Source organism: Mastigoproctus giganteus, chromosome 12 (assembly GCF_048544385.1).
Source record: "Mastigoproctus giganteus isolate SK-2022 chromosome 12, ASM4854438v1, whole genome shotgun sequence".
Classification (NCBI taxonomy): Eukaryota; Metazoa; Arthropoda; class Arachnida; order Uropygi; family Thelyphonidae; genus Mastigoproctus; species Mastigoproctus giganteus.
The window spans coordinates 42,599,738-42,621,171 of NC_143586.1; the positions used below are offsets into that span (position 1 = coordinate 42,599,738).

The 21,434-nt window shown below is 38.0% G+C and overlaps 1 long non-coding RNA gene across 5 annotated transcripts; it reads left to right on the forward strand.

The window, feature by feature from the left end:
• The first annotated feature begins 8,276 nt into the window (after positions 1 to 8,276).
• On the forward strand, positions 8,277 to 20,587 carry LOC150076967 (uncharacterized). 5 transcript variants are annotated; one of them, XR_016547686.1, is made up of 4 exons: positions 8,277 to 8,357; positions 9,388 to 9,569; positions 10,095 to 10,142; positions 10,857 to 11,006. It is a non-coding gene; the product is annotated as an uncharacterized LOC150076967 (long non-coding RNA). The 5 variants fall into 5 exon arrangements; XR_016547684.1 differs by lacking the exons at positions 9,388 to 9,569; positions 10,095 to 10,142; positions 10,857 to 11,006 and adding exons at positions 17,652 to 17,840; positions 18,284 to 18,331; positions 20,344 to 20,587 and having other exon boundaries at positions 8,302 to 8,357; XR_016547682.1 differs by lacking the exons at positions 8,277 to 8,357; positions 9,388 to 9,569; positions 10,095 to 10,142; positions 10,857 to 11,006 and adding exons at positions 15,162 to 15,271; positions 17,652 to 17,840; positions 18,284 to 18,331; positions 20,344 to 20,587.
• The last annotated feature ends 847 nt before the right edge of the window (positions 20,588 to 21,434 follow it).

The following is a 21,434-nucleotide window of genomic DNA, read 5'->3' on the forward strand; positions in this document are numbered from 1 at the left end:
TCCATCCTCTCCAATAGTTTTTCTAGTCCTTCCTTGAATTTATTCAAAATGCCCACTTCCACAACTGATGAAAGATTGTTTCACTAATCAACCACCCGTTCGCTGAGGGCAACATCTATTTTGTGACCATCCTTCCTCAATTTGAATTCATGTCCCCTTATATGTGTAGTCTGAGCAAGAGGAAGAATCCCATCAGCATTGAGTGGGCTCAAGCCGTTCAAAGCCTTAGATATTTCAATCAGATCACCACACAGGTGCCTAGTCTCCAGAATCTACAATCTGCAGAACTAAAGCTTTTCTTGGTAAGAGTACCCTTCACCAATTTTGCTACCCTTCTCCTCTCCCTTTCCAACAGATCCACGTCTGTCCTAAAATGTGGCCTCCAGACCTGGATGCGGAACTCGAGATGCGGCCTGACCATTGTCTTATCCAATGCGATAATCACCTTCTTACCCCAAAGAGCAAAGTTCCTAAATATCCTTGACAAAACCCCCATGAGTTCTCCTGACAGCCTGTCTGAATTGTTCACAGAGTTCATAGTTGAGTGCACAATTCAATTATCCTCAGGTCTTTTTCAATTTCCACTACTCTGAGTGTAGTTCTACATACGAGATGGAAAGAAAGAACGTCTACTTTCAATCTAACATCAAACGCGTTTTCAGTTTACCATGACAATACTTTTAAGTTAACAATGTAAGTCGAGTACGCGCTTGTTAAGAGCTAAAGCAACTAAGGCTGCGAGGAGTCAGTATATTGTGTCTATAACTGCGCGTATTAATATAACATAATAAAAATTGTTTTATTAAAATCGTAAAATAATTTAAATCTTTTATGCAAATAAAGAATTATAACTATAAAAGGGTTTATTTATTTGTTTTTACAGACACATATTTTCTCTCAATCTACAATCGGACAGAAACCGTGGCAGGTAAGTGGAACAGTTCGATATTTTTATTAAAAATATTAAACAGTTTAATATTTATTAATATTTTTATTAAACTTTTTATCTAAAAAATACGAACAAGATCAATTATGAAAAATTGTTCACATGTTAATTCGTTAATTGTGCCAGTCAAGAGTACATGCAAAAGCTCCCTCTCTCTATCTCTCTACTCAAAATATTCCGATGAATCATAGATGGAACCCCAATGTGCCCTTCTTTCCACCTGCTTATACTACAAGCTGAGCTTCAATCTTTCTGCATTGTAACCACCGAGTCTTTTTCATCCTCAACATTCCTTAATTCCTCAGACCTAATCCATAAACATTTCTTAATTTTCTAGGTTTAATCCATAAACTACTCTTGGATTTCTGTTGTCCCAAGTGCAATATTTTGCATTTGGTAGCGTTAAACTTTGCCATTTTTTAAGACAATACTTATAATGAGTCCAAATCCTCCTGAAGCACCATGGCTTGGTTCTGATCGTTAACCACCTTCCCAAACGTAAGTCTTCAGCAGACTTTGACACTTCCCCCGGTATTCTCTCTCTACGGTATCATTTAGTAAGATAAGAAACAAAAAGAGGTCGGATGTCCCTCATGAAAAACCGCATTAAAAGTCTTCCTAAACTCTAGTTGTATAACACCAAAGTTTTTTCTAACCTCGTCATGTAATTTACCGATTTGTCAGGCGATCTCTCTTTCACGAAACCCTGTTGACACCGATTTGGGATGTCATTCATGTCCAGCTGGTTCTGTATTGAGTGTTTAACAATAGATTCCATAAAGGTACTAACCACAGAAATTTAGCTTTCTGATCTGTAACTGCCTATCGCTCTTTGTTTCCATTTATTAGATTTCGAATCTAATGATGACCACAGCAAAATTAGTAATGGTTGGATGCACTATCTGCCACGTTTTCCAGTATAGTTGAATGTATGCCATCCATCCCTGCCATATTACTCTTTTGGCCTCAGTAACTTTCAGGTAGGCGCTTCACTCACTGAAAACGCAAAAAAATGATGAATCTTTGAAATGAATCTCAGAAGTCCTATGTTTCAAAAGAACCTTGGAATGCATCAATTTTTATAAACCTAATTTGCAAAATCGCCTTGGTAAATACTGGTTTTTTAATCCATTCTTAGAAAGGTTGTGCAATATACTGTACAACCTGCAATTTTATATATCAGAATCTCATAAATCATGTAATCCATCCAAAGCCAAGCACTGTAAAGGGCTCAAATGCAATGTATGATGATTGATTTGAAATGAATCTCAGAAACCAGTTTTCTATATTTAAAAAGAACCTTGAGATTTTCCATTTTTTATATTGATGATCCTCATTTGTAAAATCGCCCTTGGGACGACTGCTGTTTTTTTAACCATTCTTAGAAAGACTGTGCAATACAACCTGCATGACACCGGATCTGCAATGAGGAAAGAAAAGAATAATATTCTTTATTGAGTTGTACTAATGATGCCTCAATACTAAATTAAATGATTTACGAACTTTCATTGAAAGGATTTGATTTTTTCTTATTTTTTATACTAGTTAAAATGTGGTTAAGGTCCCTGCATTCTGAACTCAATGGATTATATTTAAAAATTAATTCGTCTCAACCACTCAGACTATTATATTAGAGCCACCCCATAATTTCTTATACATACCAACATATGTGTCTGTAAATTGCGTGTGTTCTGTGGTCGATTTTTAGTTTGCTGGATGAAAAATCTGAGTTTCCGGGAGAAAAAACCACGCTACCCTTGGCTGAAATCTACTAACTCAGCCAGGATAGCATGGTGAAAAAGGCCCATAAAAATTACTCCCATCATAAATGCGACTGGAACTCAGGTCTTTTCCATCCGGTTTGGGGAGTACCGCGATCCTACCAACTTCGGTACCCACAAGGGCTAATTTTCAAAGTATTCATTTAATAAATAAATATAGATGTCCCTAATTACTTTAAATCATTTTAGAAACATGAATATTTCGTTTAAATTTTCTTTCAGACCCGGACTCAATATGCTGAAGCAGCTCTTCAGTTTGTATTCCAACGATGGAGATGAATAAAGGTGAAAACAAAAGTCATCTCAACGAGCATTATCTTTGTTGTACATACCATTGCAGATATCATATGTAAAATAGTAGACTGTAAAATATTTTTTCAAATAAATACCATAGAAGTTTTGTCAATCACTTTTCTTATTGGGTATGGAGATCACACCATCTTTTTTTCTAAAGAGAAATGTTGTACAATCAAGACGATAATTCACACCAAAAAAAGTAATGCTACTGACCATAATGTATACCATAAATTAATTATGCTAATTTATATGGGACCATGCTGAAGAAATGCAGCGAGTTAGGCCACAATGTCTATGCGTCTGCAATTCTGCCCACGCATGACAGGAGGGCTTATATGCTGATAGCCTTGTGGATTAACTCAAGACTTGAAGGACTCTACAAGGCTCTTGGAGGGAAATTTCTATCAGCTTGGTCCGCACTTGTAGGTAGAAGGAATTTGTTTTGTACACACAGGATACATTTCAATGCCTTCCTGGGTTTAGAGTACTGGATGCTGAGATGGTTAAACAGGATCACTACGCAGCCAATTTACCATCTCAAGGGCTATTTTATATCCCAACTTGGATGTCACGCCTTGGTCTCACATAATTGTCACCAAGAACATCCTCACGCTTACAAAACTGCTGAACAGGAGACTCGACACGCCGAAAACAAAGTGAGTTAACGCATGACGCAAAGGTGGGGGAATAGAACACCATCATCTCCACTCAGTGAGCGCGCTGGGATGCCTTTAGCGATTTTTTCCTTCTAACACCATTAAGATGTACAACGATCTTCAAGCAGACACAGAAAGGCTTTGCACAGAGAAGACGTACAGGACTGAAATGTTTCAGAATGCATTACTCCACCTATAAACGTTGCGATGAAGTGAAGCCCACAGATGGAAACAATATAGAATGCAAGAAGAATTGACTGTTCGGGACTACTTTTGTTCCACACTGCTGCTCCTGTTATGTTTATAATGGACGTCTTATCTTTCTGTTATCTCGCTGTAAATAGTGGTGTAGATGTAAACTTTCTTTAAAATTCTCTAATTGCGTGTAAAATTATGTATAATGTATTTAGGAAGGACGGGGAAGATAGAAGGGGTAGTGGGGTTATGCTTCTTATCAAAAGCAGCCTGAGCGCGACGAAAGCTTTCCCGGATTCAGATGTTTCGCACGCTAATATAGAATCTGTGGTGTGAGATAGTTGGAAGCAAAGGTTTAACGAGAGTGGGAGTAATCTACAGACCAGGTGATTGGGAAGATTATGATGAGAGCCTCTACATGCAAATGGGATGGGCAAGTAAGCGTCAATGTCTTATTATGAGTGATTTCAATTTGCCTTTAATTGATTGGTGTAAATGGGAAGGAAACTCGACAGGGGTAACAAAATTTTTAAATCAACTAGATGACTGTTATTTGTATCAACATGTCAGGGAAAGTACTAGAGAAAAGAATATCCTAGACCTCATCATCACCCATGAATCAGATGACCTAACAGAATTGACAGCACAGGAATCAGTAGCAAGATGTGATCTCGGAGTTCGACGGTGGACGATGATCAGAGAGGAAGTTAAAGGCAAAGGAATGAGTTTTAATTTCAGGAAAGGAAATTACGATGCATTAAGGTGGTATATGGCCTCTATTAGCTGGTAGAGTAGATATCGCACAGAAAAACAAATACAATTGAATTGTGATTGGGAAGACATTAATCACAGAAGCCTTGAATGCGTTCACTGAGTGGACAGAAATCATGGGATACCTACCTAGTAACGGGTAGATTTACCTTTCTCTGGGATAAGGACAACCACACGGCGAGGCCTTGAGTCCACTAGTTCATGAAAGCGTTCCACAGCTATTTCAATCCATGCTTGCTGCACCACTGTCCATAATTCAGTCCCATTCCTGAATGAATGGAAGATCCAAACCTCGAACTGATCTTTCCGCAGCATCCCAAAGATGCTCCAAATTGTTCATGTCCGGTGAACGGGGGAAGGGCATTCCATGGTTGTAAAATCTGCCGAATACTCTTCGAACCATGTTCTAGTCACCATTTCTCTGTGGGGAGGTGTATTGTCCTGCTGGAAGAGTCCATTGCCCTATGGGTGCACGATGACCATGAAGGGATGCAGATGATCTGCAAGGATGGACACGTAACCTGGACCGTTCAGATATGCGTCTAGACGTAACAAATGTCCCAAAATGTGCTACTTGAACACGCCGCAGACCATTACCCACCGTTCACTTGCCCGAACAGTTTCTTGTTGACATGATGAGTGCATAGCTCAGTGCCGTTTATGACAGATACGCACCCTCCCGTCCGCTTGAAATAACTGGAAACGGGACTCATTGGACCAGGAGACTTGTCTTCAATCATCCAAGGTCTAGTGCCTATGTTCTTTCGCCCAGTTGAATCGTGTCGTGGTGTTAGCAATGAGACTCTGGTGTGTCGGCGGTTCCCATAACCTATTGCTGCTAATGATCTCCAGATGGTCTTAGTAGAGACGTTTCTGGCACCTCCTTCGTTGAAGTCGGCGGTAATTTGTGTCGCAGTCGCTCTACAGTTGTCTGAAACAATGCGAGACAGACGTCGTCGGCCACGTTCATCCACAACCTTTCTTCGCCCACGATGAGATGTTATTCCGGAAACGACGTATTCCCGATACACTCTTTATGCTGTCGAACAGGGACAGTACAATTTCTGTACCACCTCCACGATAGAGTGACCCATGCGTCGGGCACCCACTATCATCCCTCTTTCAAAGTGAGTTAACTCACAACGTTAATCCATACTGACATCGAATTACCGTCTACGTGAATGCAGTGTATCTATATACCTGCCAAGCGGTGGGTTAGTCCACTAGCGAGAGGGGTGACAGCGTCCCGTTGCCCAGGAACCAGTTATCCCATGAATTCTGTTCTTTCATTGTATATACCGTTAAAAAATACTCCACGAGGAGGATTTCAAGTTGGGTGAATAATGAATTTGCCAAATTACTTGAGCAGAAAAAAGACGGCATGGAAAAGTTAGAGAGCAATAAAAAGTAGTGAAGCGTAGAACAGCTACGAATTGGTCTGTAATAGTGCCACAGAAAAGGTTAGACTGGCAAAGGCAGATTATGAGAAATCGCTGGAAAAGAGAGCAAAGAGGGAAGGGATAAGGAATTCTTCACATATATAAATGCAAAGAAGAGAAGGACCCTAATGTAATGAGCGTGGGATAATAATAGATACCCCAGCTAATGTTACAGATGAACTCAACAGTTACTTTGTATCATTTACAGAAGAAAAACCCCTTCACGTCAATGAGAAATTCTGGGAGTGAAGTTGAAAAATCTGCAATTAATGGTATTAAAATTTCACATGATTTTTTATTGAAAATACTTTCGAGCCTACAGGCCTGTAAGCCTACTGGGGTTGAGGCATTTAACCTATAATCTTAAGAGAGGTGGCAAGTGAGCGCATTAAACCGTTGAGGCTAATTATGAGAGAATCACAGGACTCCGGAGCGAATCCATTGGACTAGAAAAGTGCCAATGTATCTACAATACACAAGGGCGGTTCTAAGAGTGTAGTCGGAAATTACTGACCTGTCAGTCTAACTTCAGTAGTAGGGAAAATCATGGAGGCAATGATCAAGGGTGGAAGATAGTACTGTATTGGAATTCTGAAGAATACACAGCATGGTTTTGTAAAAGGAAAATCATGTTTAACAAATCTGGTTAGCTATTTTAACTCATGAGCTGGATTTAGGGAATAATTTCGACATTGTTTATTTAGATACTACGTCAGAAAAGCATTTGACTCAGTCCCACATGAGCAGTTACTTTATAAGCTGGATCGGGTTGGAATCAGGAAAATTCCTTAGATGGATAACATAATGGCTTCAGGGCAGGAGGCAGAGGGTTGTGATAAATGGTTATTCCTCAGAACGGGTTAATGTAAGAAGTGGGGTTCTCCAAGGATCAATATTAGGACCACTGTTGTTTTTGGTTTTCTTAAATGACATCGATGAAGGGACAGAGGGCGTGATGTGTAAATTTGCAATCTGCAAATAATACCACAGTATCTTAACAAAAACGGTACAGTATACTGTATGCCATCCACACAGCCCTATACAGCACTACCATAGCAGCCACTAGGATCAATGAAAGCGAAACTAAAGACGGCTGCCAAAGAAACGAAAAAAAACAAGGAACCTCCAGCTTGGGAAAGAAGGCCTCAGCAAAATATAGAAAACTAAGAGTAAAGATAAGAAATTTGACTCGGTATAAAAGGAGTAATATAGAAGTCAGAAGTTAATTGGAAAAGTGAAGAGCATCCTCAAAGACATGAGACCAAGATTCAGAGAATAGGTGAATACTTAGACACTAAAGCAGAACCTCGTCGCACTCATCAAGAGACTAAGCCGATAAAAAGAGATTTCCCATAGGGAAATAACAAAAAGAGATTTCAATAAAAACCAAAGAAGAGAATCGGACAAGGGAGGAAAGAAGGCAACGTACCACCGAAGCCTCAGGCGACAAAGGAATTCTGGAACAACATATGAAGCAGTAAAGTAAGACATAACAGCCCGGCCTTCTGGGTAGAATTAGACAACAAGCGGTCAGAAAAGCTCGCAAGTGGCGAATACCAGGATTAGATAACATCCAGAACTTCTAGTACAAGAAGCTCACTTGCACACATAGGCACATAGTAGACAAAGTAATCTTGAGTTTCTTACTGAAGGAATCACATACTTGAAAGTAAGGAACAAGATACAAGGGACCCAGCGAAATGCAGGCCAAACACCTTCTCCCAACAAGGTACAAGATCCTGACCAGCCACATAACCAAGAATCTTCTTGGTTTTGCAGCTGGTCAGTCCTAGAGGAAACATCGCAATCTGATATTAGTGACTACCATAACTTCGACAGATTAATTTTGTTCGGAATAACTTCGACAAACAACAGATTAATTTTGTTCTGCATGTATCTTCTATTTAAAAGCAACAGCTCTCATTGGCTAGCCTGGAAATTTCGGAGAATGACTCATTCTCGGTATCCTTGACGTCATCAGTGAGGCTTAAGGAGCACCAACCAGTTTTTTTTTTAATGTTCACTCTCCTCTTCATTCTTTCATTAAAGCTTTCAACAACATTTATCAAAATTACAGTCTGCCCTTTAGCTGTATTTTGCCATTCCATATCCTTGATGTATTTTTATTTTTTTTTAAAGGAAAGTTTATATATTTATAGGAGGGAAGTTGGAACGAACATCACAAAGTGAGGAGGACTTCTGATCATATTATCTCTTTGCCCTTGAACCGCAAGTTTCGTTGGAGATTTATTCGGAAAGAATATTGAAAAGGGTGAGTTTGTGTCTTTGTAGACTTAAGCCAATAACTTTGTCCCATTGAGTGTATTAGCATATAACTCAACGTAATCTTAGGGTATAATACAAGCTGATCTGCATTCCTATCATTTTTTGTAACTCTACTAATCGAACTCAACTTCATTTAGTGCAGCAGAGTTTTATTGCTTTATTAATTAAAGATTTTAAATTTAAATTGTGCACGATGTTCATGAAACAATCGTTATTTTCGAAGGACACTTGGAGCTATCCTTTTTGAGATGTGTACCAGAAGATAGCACACTCAGGAGCAGACAGTTAGAAGAAATAGGATGAAGAAAAGGCCTCAGTTCCTTACATCGGTTTTGCAGAGCGCACAGTAAGTGAATTATCCCAAAACACCTGCTGGAAACTATGTAACACAATTATTAAAACAGATGATAATACAAACGAGCCTCAAAGCTTGGTAATTAATCGTAGGACTTGTCTGTGGGTGTTGTTTTGGAATTTGTTGACGCATTGGAAACGTTTGCCCTATTGTGCCTAATAATTGAAGATATGATGATTTCATAATGGCTTTAGAAGTGGGAAGCATAGCTGTCCTTAGTTGGGCAGCTATATTTATGCCACATTGCACCGTGCGTAATGTATCTGCAAATTTTGTGTATGCTCTGGTCGATTTGTTGCTTGCTGGATGAAAAACCACGCTACCCTCGCCTGAGACCGACTAATTCAGCCACATTGTGGAAAAAAAACCATATAAATTCCTCGCATCATTGAAGGGATTCGAAGTCAGGTATTTTCAACCGATGGGGGACGGTTTTTATACCCACAAGGCCCTTAGATTTCTGTAAATCTTTAAATTTCGTACTTTGGGAAGCTATTATTATGTTATAACGATGAAATTCAAATAAAAAATTTAAATAAATAAACTGAATTTCGTTAATTTAATTAATAAATTAAATAAATTCAAAATGAAATTCGATAAATTACTTTAAAGGAGTTCATGATTCATTATTTTTAATCAGATGTTCTTTCTTTTATTCCAGTCTATCATTTAAAGCACTTCAGACATGAAGGCACCGCTGATCTTGATAGCTTGTTTGATGACGTTGCTTGTGGAAACCAAGGCGAGACCTGCAGAAGTCGAAGCGGGTTCACATCCTCTAAGAGCAGACAGAATTCGACGTAATGATGATGGAAAACCGTACAACGTCGACGTTCATGTACCGTAAGTTTGTAACTGGAACGTTCCAGAACAAGTTGATGTTTTGATCAGTCGAAATTTTTATAAATACTCCAATTGAAATGCTCCAACGTTATAATAATAATAATCTCGCTGAATTAATTATAAATAATAACTACTCTTTCCTTTCTGTTGCTTGCACCTGATATTCAGATAACAGGGACCATTCCATTAACTAGAATTTACTTATTCTCCACTTTTATTGCTTGATTGTAATAAAACTAGCGTAGGGCATCGATAAAGTTGCATTATTTTCTAACAGGTCACTAGACTGTTAGCCCAATTCACTACAAGTCCTTATAATATAAATTTGTGTCTTAAGATATGAACCATTCTTCGACATCTCAAGAATCGAAGCCAAGAGGGTTTAAGGCTACTAAAAGTAATTTGAACTCATTGCGTCCATTTAATTATTAAAAGCTTTAAATAAAGATGACTTGATTAATATTTTCACTTATTTGTAGTACAGTTTGAATTGTATTATTAACTGAATTCCATTTCTTTGTTTAGAGGTATATTCGGCTTGGACCTTGCTAGAGATGATTCAGGAAAGTCTAAGTGAGTTTGCTTTTTTATGCTGCTGTTTTACAAGATAACAGACAATCAACTGATACCAAAAAGTTAAATATTTTAAAACCGAAATTTAAAGTTTAATTTATATATATATTTTTTCAAATTAAAAACAATTTTTATTCCATTTTTTATTTAAAATTACGTCTTTAATAAAGTGTCCAATCAGCGTATACGTTGCAGATTATCCATCTATTTCAATTTCAAGTTTCCAATATGCCAAATAATACTAAAATTATTTCATTTGTGACCAGAGTATTCTCCATCTAGTGACCCATTTCTGATGCCCAATCATTCGGGAGAGCGTCCCTGGCTTTAGTAACGGACAATTGAATAACTGCCGAGTCCCAGCTTTTCATAACAGACGGACAACTCTTGGCCTTAACAGCCTAAGTGCTTATTCTAAACAACCTAATAACTCAAAACAATTAGGACAGAAACAATTTATAATTAGCCATCTTGGAGTGATATTATAACTCTTCTGAAAACGATGATTGCTTTAATAATAATATTTTATTTTAAGCACCAATTTAAAATTGCACAAAATGTAATTGCAATCTCCATTTCGTGAAGTTCTTAATTTGTTTTTGCCTCGAGATTTGATATAATATACTCGTTGGCAATCGTTTTTGAATGTTCCAAAGTGTGACCTATAAATCTTAACGGCTGTTGCTTCCTATTTATGGTACTGTTAAATTTCAGATTGGACCTTAGTGTTCTGCGTGATCTTGTGAAAGTAGGAACAGGCTGGCAAAGGAAAGAAAGAGCATAACCACAAGAAGAATAAAAGAAGAAAACTAGAAAAGAAGATCCTATGATTTAAGTACTATTGAATAAACGGTTGTGGTGAGATCTTCCCACACAACACGTAAAGTTAAAATAAAGAATTTTGATTTGCTTTGTCTTTGTTATTAAGTCTTTCTAGTTCCTTTGAACTGGCGTTATATTGTACACAAAGAAATGAAATTAAAAGAAAGTTAAACAGAATTCAAAAACTAAATGGAGATCCAATTAATTTCTTTTTAATTTAAATAATAAATTTTTAGAAAACGAATCAGTAGATCTAAAACATTTGCATTTACACTCAGCAAAGGACGTATAAAAGGTGGGAAAATTCATTGATGGACTCGAACTCAAGGATAATGATTAGTGATCTTTACTAATCTAGTTGCTTTTCTTTTCACTGGCTACAGAAATTATAGTTCTTTTAGATGTGGCCACTAGAGGCCTGGATACAATGTTCCAAGTGTGGACACACCATCTTCTAATACAAATGGATAATGAGTTCCTTCTCTCTCTCTTTACTTATGAAATTCCAATGAATCATAGACAGAACCCCACGTGCCTTTCTTTCTTTCTTACTGCTTATAGTGCGAGCTGAACTTTAAAGCTTTGAATGGATTGAGCAAGCTCAATACTAATGGCATTCTTTCTATTGCTGACAATACACATACGAGAGTGCTTAAATACAAATTGAAGAAGGATGGTTGAAGGATAAATGTGCGGAGGTTTGCCTTCAGCCAGCAGGAGGTTGATTGTTGGAACAAACTTCCATCTGCTGTTGTGGAAGTTGGTAGTTTGAAAAAATTCAAAGAAGAACTAAACAAATTGTTGAAGGGGATAGACAGGTGATGTGGGGAAGTCTTTTTGCTTACTACCATCGTATGTCATTAATAATAATGACTTTATCCTGCGCCACACTTGATGCAGTTTGATTATTACTTCTCTTCCACATCATCATCCATCTATGGAGGTGGATTTCTTTAGCTTAAGTCCAGTGATAGTTATTTCTCGAGGACAACACAAGATGGCGCCACTGTCTGCACCAGACGTCACTTACACCTTAGGGAAGATATGACTGCTGAAACGACTTTTCATGATGTCTTTTATTATTATTATTATGCCAGTCTCCGAGCTTGATGGAGACGTGTTTGCTTCTGCCAAAAGGAGGCTCGAACCCGGGTACATCATGCTGGTAGACCGGTGTCCTAACCACATGGCTATCGAGCCCCTTTTTTACTACTACTACTAATGATAAAGGAGCAATGAAATGAATACTTTCATCATGTGAACATACACTACGATCTAACCAAGCTAGAGACCGATATGACATGAAAACGTAAAGGACGAGACTGCATATCAAGTGGTTGGATCGATTCTCGTGTGTCAGTTCACTGATCAGCCAATAAGAGACCAGAGAACGAGCGTCGTCACGAAGAACTTGGCAGTTCCTGCAACCTTGGAAAAAAATCAAGCAGGATGAGCGACCAACCCCAAAGAACAAAGAATATGGACAGCATCGAACCAGAGGAGGAAGAGCAAAAAGAAATACAACCCGGGCAACTGAAGTGAAAACAGATGTGGTCATGATATCAAGAACAGAAGATCAGTGGAAAAAGGCCCTAACAGAATTAGAAGGAATGGTCCCCACAAAGGTTTACGCCATAACCGAAGTAAAGACCCAGTAGAATCCTGTGACAAGTCATAGACCACTTCAATCTTCAAATATTACCACAGTACCTCAAGAAGGGATGTAAGCGGATGAGCAAAGGATGCAAGGAGCAGTTAACCATTGATGCAGCAATTATGGAACAAACCCAGCGGATGCATTGCAATCTGTATACGGCCTACATGGACTACAACAACGCTATCGACTTCGTGCCTCATTGCTGGCTAACAGAGACGCTGAAGATCTACAAAGTCAATGCGCAGTCATAAACTTCCTGCAAGCAACCATGGTGAAATGGAGGACCATCATCAAGGTCGAGAACATCACAACTAGACCGATCCCCATAAGGAGAAGAACTACGCGGGAATCAGGAAGCATCTCCAACAGTTACTTCGGATCACCGAAGAATTCAACGATGACATCAGAATGGAATTTGGACTAAACAAATGCAAAACCACGAATTGCATCATGGGAAATTAGTCGGCCGAAACTACCAGCTACAGACTGGTAAAGTGATCGAAGTAATGACAGGGGGAGTAACCGAGAAATACCAGAGTTTCTTATTTAAGGAATCACATACCTGAAGGGGCAGGACCAAGTTACATGAAACCCGGCGAAATAAAGAGGATGATGCAGGATCAGCAGTTAGAACACAAGAAGATCAAGGCCTACCTGACTGAAAAATACCATCAGAGACTCAGAAGCCTGCTCAAAGCAAAGCTGAATGGAGGGGAACACAGTTAAAGCGATAAACACATATGCAGTCCCAGTGCTAAGATACTCCTTCGAGACCATAGAATATACTATTAGAAAGAAAAGGACACTGATGACTAAAAGCCGCCAACCAGCTGAACTCGGCCGTATAGAGATTGATCATAGCTCGGAAAGAAGGTGGAAGGGGGTTGATAGACTTCATCGAGCGACAAAAGAAAGCGATAGAGAACATGAAGGATTGCTTCCAGAAAAACACAATGCCACTCTACTAGGCCTTAAAGAAGAGAAACCGATGGCAGATTAGGAGATTTCGTCTCCTAATCCTTTCACCCAGACGGAAGAAACGAAGATAAAAATAGGCAAAGAAGACGTCATGATAGACACTAAATGACCTCCATCAACATCACATAGATAAAGTGGCTTCCAATGCATCACTCATGACCGAGACGCTCTTCCTTGATCCTGATGGGTTCGTGCTCTCCATCCAAGGCCAGATTACCAACATCAGAACTATAGAAAATGAAGCCTAGCGTCAGATGACACATGCCGATGATGCCAGCTGCCCTCACAAACGGTCCAACACATTACCGCAGAATGTAAGGCGGTGTGTACGTGTGTCTATGTACGTGTGTACTCCGTCTGGGATCACCCAGACAGAGTACACACGTACACATGATCACGTCACCAGCATAACACATCAGAAGCTAGTGAAGAAATCCTAGTTGCTCAAAGAAAGTGTACCTTATTATAAGTGCGAAATACAGGCCGTGCTATAGCTCCAAACCCACAACTTGTACTGGAACTGCAACATAATAACAGACAAGACAATCCCACACAACAGAACGGACATATCCCTTCTGAACAAGGGGGCAAAGGCTATCTATCTGATCAACATTGCAGTATCCAACACCGGAAACCTTCAGAAGACCCACGAGGAAAAGATCAGGAATTACACGGACCTAAGACTGGAGAGCAAATAGATGTGGTATATGCAACAAGGCATAACGACCATCCCGATTATCGTGTCAACCACCGAAATGGTGCCAAAGACCCTACATAATAGCCTAGCAGCATTAAGTCTCCCAGAGAACATATACAAGGAACTCCACAAATCGCAATCCTGAACACCTGCATGATAGTCAAAGAGTTCCTCAACCAACAATAACAGCTGACATAACAACCATCCTGTGCACTTAATTTCTGAATAATTTAGATTCCCTAATTAGTGAAGTTCGTTCTCATTTATCGGGTTGTAAACTTTCCAACTGGGCGCTGCTGTTCTCGTTATGACACGTCAGGGATAAAAATGTAGAATAATTAAAATTAGTTTATCGCCCTTTGATCTTTTACTTATTTTCAAAAAATATCAGAATGAGACAGATTCTTTGAATTTCTCATCCTTTGAATATTTCATCAAATCTGATTGGTTGTAAATATATTATAGCATGTTTAAAATGTGTCATTCATAGTAGTCAACGTTTATTCACTTTTTATTTTGTTTATTATTAATTTTCAGTTATATTATTCACAACAGACAGATTAATTTTGTTCAGTTTGTATCTACTATTAGTTATTTTTAAAAGCAACAACATTTTGGAGAATGACTCATTCTCGGTATTCTTGACGTCAGCAGTGAGGCCCACCAAGCAACAACCAGTTTTCTTTATGTTCACTCTTCTCTTCATTCTCGCAATAAAGCTTTCAACAACAACGTTTATCCAAATTACAATCTGCCCTTTAGTTATATTATGCCATTCCTATCGTTCATGTATTGTATAGAGGGCGCACTGCGTTCTGACATAAATTATTTTATTTTATCTATTTTTTTTTAAAGGAAAGGTTATGTATTTATAGGAGGAAAGTTGCCAAGATACATTAGAAAGTGAAGGCTTCTTATCATATGATCTGTTCACCTCTGAACAGCAAGGTTAGTTGGAGATTTATTCGGAAAAGGGTGAGTCTTTGAAGACTTAAGCCAATAGCTTCGTACTATTGAGTGTATTAGCGTATAACTCAATGTAATCTTTGGGGCATAATACAAGGTGATTAGCATTTCTATCTATCGAATTATTTTACCAACGTGCCAGTTTCGCATAATCTAGCCAGTAATGTAGGGCATACCGATTTATTTTAAGAGATATAAGCTCGTTCTCTTAATTTTAGATGGTTCTTGGGTTCAAATTCCGATGTAACAATTTATAATTTGAAGATCACAGCGTTTTTGGTGAGGATTTTTGTAGGCGTGCCAAGGTTTTCCAAGTATTAACTGATCATGACATGTCCTCGGGGTTGTAAATCTATTCTCCAAACAGTAGTGGGGAAGATAATAGTGATTACAAGTTGAGGATTCCTCGGAAGCCTCCACTTCACAAGATGTCGACTATCAGCCTGTACGTTCAGGTAGTGAGGTACATTTAATAAAACAAGATGAGTTAAATGATTTGGTTCGAGACTTAAATTTGCCGAAAGAAGCTGAACTCTTAGGTTCTAGATTTCAGTAGTGGAATATACTCGCAACAGGTGCAATGATTTCAGTGATTCGAAAAAGACATGAAATTTTTTGAAATATTTTGCTACGAAGGACAGTATGTGTCTTTGCAAAGACATTATTGGACTACTGAAAGAACTAGGTGTCGTACTAAGTTAGAGGAATGGTGTATTATGTTGTGCAACATTGGGACAAAGGGGACGAGTTCATACCAGGACAATGGAATGTAAAATATATTCCTTTAGTGTAATCAAACAAGGTTCTTCTTCCACCCATGCACATAAAATTTGGATTGATGAAAAATTTCGTGAAGTAACTAGATAAAGAAGGTAACGGATTTCCAAACTTGAGAAGTGTGTTTCCTAATTTAACATATGCCAAACTCAAGGAAGCAATTCTCGTAGGATCCCAAATTAGGTAACTGCTGAAAGACGATGGGTTTGAAACTCAGTTAAAGGAGGTTAGATTGGCAGCTTGGCGATCATTTAAGGCGGTAGTGTAGGGTTTTTTGGAATAATAGGAAAGAAGAAAACTATCACATGTTAGTGTCTAATTTACTCGAGTGCTACAAAAACATGGGCTGTCGAATGTCGTTGAAAATTCATTTTCTCCATTCCTAACTCGAATTTTCCCCGTAAATCTGGGAAATGTGAGTTGTACCAAGGTCGCTGGGATCCTGTAATGACGAGGTATCATTGCTGGTTCCTTGTGAGGAAGAGTGAGCAGGAATACAAGAGAAAATTCCTTAGTAGCAAACATTTTTAAGGACAATTACAGGTATGCTGATTACATATTATTGAAATATAACTATTTCGCTATAATTTATGATATTTTTTCCCGAGTTAAGGAGAACATATAACTTCTTTGATCATGTCCAAGAACTTATCACCTGGATCTGGTTCTTATTAAGGAGCTTAACTATATTAGAAACTTGAGAGTAAGAAGAAATGACCACAATACCATAGAATCCCTTGTATCTAAAGTCTATGTTGTTAAAGGTTAAGTGGGAGTTTCAGTTTCAAGAAGGAAGACTATAATGGAAAGAGATATTTCTTGGGTTCGATACTGGAGTGACTACTGTACAATATCGTATGCAAATATGCTATTGAAAATGCTCAAGGGATTTAAAGGTCCGTAGAAAGCCTAGAAAAAGTGTCTGTTGAGTTGAACAGATATGTACAGTCAAAATCTGGAATCTTTTGGGGAACATTAAAGAATCAGATTACGGTAAAATAAAGGTGATATAATGATCTCATAGAAGCGTTTGTTAAAAAAGCTACCGAGGTTGAAGGAGGGGGAACACTCCAGGGATTGATTATATATAATTAGTTGTAATTAAAAAGACTTCATGATCAAACCGTTAATGAGAGCATGATTAGACTCCAGAAAGATTCCCCTAGACTGAAGAAATACTACTCATCACTCCTTAAAGGTGTTGCTGAAGAGGCGGTGATTAGAAGCCAGGGGGGTTGACTTCTGTGGTAGCGAAGATCATGGAGTCTCAAGGGATTTAAGATTAATAGAAAGTCCAGCAGAAATGGCAGATGAGTTTAACGGGTTTAGATTTAATAGTTACTAGCATGAGTTCGTTAAGGGAAGTTATGTCCGACCAAATTTCTTTAGTCAAACACTTACCGTGGTCAATCTTCCTTTGGGAAGTTATCGTTGCTTTGTTCATACAGTAATACAACTATTATTATTATTTCAATATATAAATGAAATTCAAAACTTTAAATAAGGAAATAAATTAAATTTAATTAATAAATTCAAAATGAAATTCAATAAGGGACTTTAAATGAGTTCATGATTCATTATTTTTAATCAGATGTTCTTTCTTTTATTCCAGTCTTCATTCCATCATTTAAACCACTTCAGAGATGAAAGCACCACTGATCTTGATGGCTTGTTTGATGACGTTGCTTGTGGAAATCAAGGCGAAACCTGCAGAAGTCGAAGCGGGTTCACATCCTGTAAGAGCAGACAGAATTCGTCGTACTGACAACGGAAAACCGTACAGTGTCGACGTTCGTATACCGTAAGTTTGCATGGAACGTTGCAGAACGAGTTGATGTTTTGGTTAGTCAGAATATCTCATAAATATAAACACTTGAAATGGTCCAACGTTATGACAGTTTCCCCGCATTAATTATAAATAATAATTACTATTTCCTTTCGGTTGCTTGTATCTGATATTCATATACCAGGAGGATCATTCCATTAAGATATAAACCAATATTTGACTTCTGATGAAACGAAGCCAAATGGTTTCGATTGGTACCTTTTATGTAATGTAATAAATAAAATCTGGTTACTTGGTGATCCTCTTCATAGTTTAAATAGTTTCAATAATACTAGACTACTAAAAGAAATTTAAACTCGTTGCGTGCATTTAATTAGGTTTAACTAAAGATGATTAATATCTTCACTCATTGATTAGTTTGAATTGTATTTATTTACTGAATTCAATTTTTTATTTAGAGGTATATTCGACATGGACCTTGGTAGAGATGGGACGGGAAAGTCTAGGTGAGTTTGTTTTTTTATGCTGTTGTTATACAAAGATAACAGACAATGAATTGATATAAGAAAAGTTAAATATTCTAAAATTGAAATTTTAAATAACTTTTTAAAAACTGTATATGAGACTGTATAAAAACTGTATATGTTAATAATTTGATTAACATTACTAATGATCGGGTCCACTCGCCAATCGCCTCTTTCAGTATATCTGAATGTGCAACATCTGCCCCTGGGACTTTATGCTCTCTCAACTTCAACAGATTTTCAGATTTTTGCTTCTTTGAAATCGGTATGTCAATTACACTGCCCTACCATTAATATCCGGACACCTGCCTTTAGAAAAATGAGAGCTTTTATTGTGTCATTTAATATTTTGTACTGAAACCTTTTTCTTTTATAATGGCCTTCAATCTTCGTGGCATACTCTCAACCAGCATTTTTATAAATGTCAGGTGATATGATCCTCCACTCGGCCTTTAACGCAGTCACCAGTTCGGCCTTGTTCTTTGGGCAATCTCGGCGTGCACGTACCCGACGATCCAACACATCCAAGATTGGATGCTCCATAGGTTTCTGATCAGACTCTGGGTTAGCCAATCCAACTTTTCCACGCCAATGTCCTCAAACCACTCTGTTACGACCCGAGCAGTATGACATGGTGCGTTGTCTTGCTGATATAGGCATTGCCTTCCCCTAAGTATTGCCATATAAATGTCCAGGTTGTCCTGGTATTGCACAGCATTCATGGTTTTGCCGATAACGACTAATGGGCCCAAGCCAAACCATGAAAGGAGCTCCATAACACTGCCTCCACCAAACTTCATTATTGGGAGGATCAATCAGGAAGGAACTGTTCCCCTGGCATTCGCCACACCCAGGAACGGCCATCAGACTGGTAGAGTGTGAACTTCGACTCCTCTGTCCATAGGACTGTTTTCCACTACTCTGCAGTCCAAGATTCGCGTTCCTTACACCATGTTAATCGGTGTCTAGCATGTGTTGAGGTGAACAAATCTGTTGAACTGCTGAAATAATTCTGTTGAACTTGTCATCTTTCATGCCCACTTTTGCAATTCGAAGCCCAGTGTGCATATTTATAGCTGGTTCTGTGACTTGTGGTTTCTGTGGTTCAAGTGAATTCGATCCTGAGAAACACATTTCTTCATAATCCTTGTAGAGTCCTCCTACTCTAGAATTAATCCACAAGGCTTTCATCCAAAAAATTAGTGCTATGTGGCTGATCATACCGTGCTTATGCAAGCCAGTGACCAGCCTTACACCATTTCAGAACAGCTGAGGACGAAGAAAGAAATTGCCCAGTGTGGGTACAGCTATAAAAATTTATCCTTGATTTAATCTTAGGTTAATCTCTTCCATAAGCATCGACTTACAGACTAGCACAAACAATTGATTTAATTTCTGCAACCAATTTTCCAACATTATAACTCCTCATGCAGCTAATTAGCTGCACGAATCAACCGCGGAAAAACAACAGATGGCTGAGGGTCATTGGCCTTTCTTCGCACTCCACAAAAGAAAGCTTCAGCCTCCTATTGTTTGTTTCTCTGCGATAATTATAATGGAGACCAAAACGAAACTTAGGAAGCTACATGAAAAAAAGTTGATTGAATTTCTCCACAGTAAATTATTAAAATTAAATTACCACGTAAATTGCTACAGATTTCCCGTATAATTGGTTAATTAAAAATATTTTATTTCGAGCATTATCTTGAACACCAATTAAAAATTGTACGAAATTTAATTGCAGTCTCCATTTCATGAAGTTCTTGAATTTTTCTTGGCTAGAGATTTGATATAACATATAATATACTCGTTGGCAGAAAAATATATTATGACTAGAATTTTTAAAACTTTCAGGAAAGAAATTATATTATTTTGTTGATAAATATTTACAATTAGCTAGTGGGCTGTTTTTCGTATTTTTCATTCGGATTATTACAAGAATAATTTCGCATGGACGTTTGATGCCATTTTCTCACGGTACCGTTAAATTTCAGATTGGATCTTAGTGTTTTGCGTGACTTTGTGCGAGTAGGAACAGGCTGGCAGAAGAGAGTGAAAGAATAACCAACTTCATCATCATCACAGTAGAGAAGAACGCTGTCTGCAAGAAGGCGAAAGGGGGAAAGCTAAAAAAAGAAGATCCTGTAGTTAAAATACTAGTGCATAGACAGTGGTGATGAGCTCTTCCCACTCAACACTTGTAAAGGTTCAATCAATAAAGAATTTTGATTTGTTGCGTCGTCTTTGTTATTGAGTCTTTCTATTCTTTTGAACTGACTTTATACTGCACACAATGGAATGTATTCTGTGGTCGATTTTCTGTTTGCTGAAAGAAAAACTTTAGTTTCCGGGAGGAATAACCATGCTACCCTCGCCTGAGATCGACTAACTCAGCCACGTTGTGAAAAAGCCCTGTAAAAATTCCCGACGTTGAAGACGGAACTCAAACTCAGGTCTTTTCCACCTAGTGTGGGGAGGACAGAGATTCTACCAACTGTGCTACCCACGAGAGCTTAAGTCAAAAACCTTTTGTTATGGTCACTACTTAAATATAAGTTTCGAATTTCTGGTCTGGACCAATATTGGTTGAGAAGTATATGGAGAATCAATGAGATGTCATAGGAAATTGGGCAAGCATTTAAAAACACATAAGTTAGACGATTAGATGAGCTTACTTAGACAGATTAGGCAAATGTCAAGAATACAGTTGCAACTTTTTTAAGGAATTTTTCCAAAGGTCGGTAACGTGAACCGAAAGAGCCTCTTTGCATGGATATTGGCAAAATCCGTTCCACCATTCACAATCAGGTGAATGTTTTAAGTTCATAAATTTGTATTTCCAAACTATTACGAAAAACTAAATACACAAGGGTTTTTTTTTTATACGTATTGAAAAAATTTCAGCAAAAATATTGAATTGATTAATATAAACAACGAAATGATTTTTCATCAAAATATCCTCCACAAGATTTTATCACTGCATTTCACATTCTTGCATTCTGGCGATTAATTTTTTTATAAGAGTATCTAATAATGTCTTGAATAAGATTATCCAAGTGATCTGCAAGGTTTCCTATAAATTTCG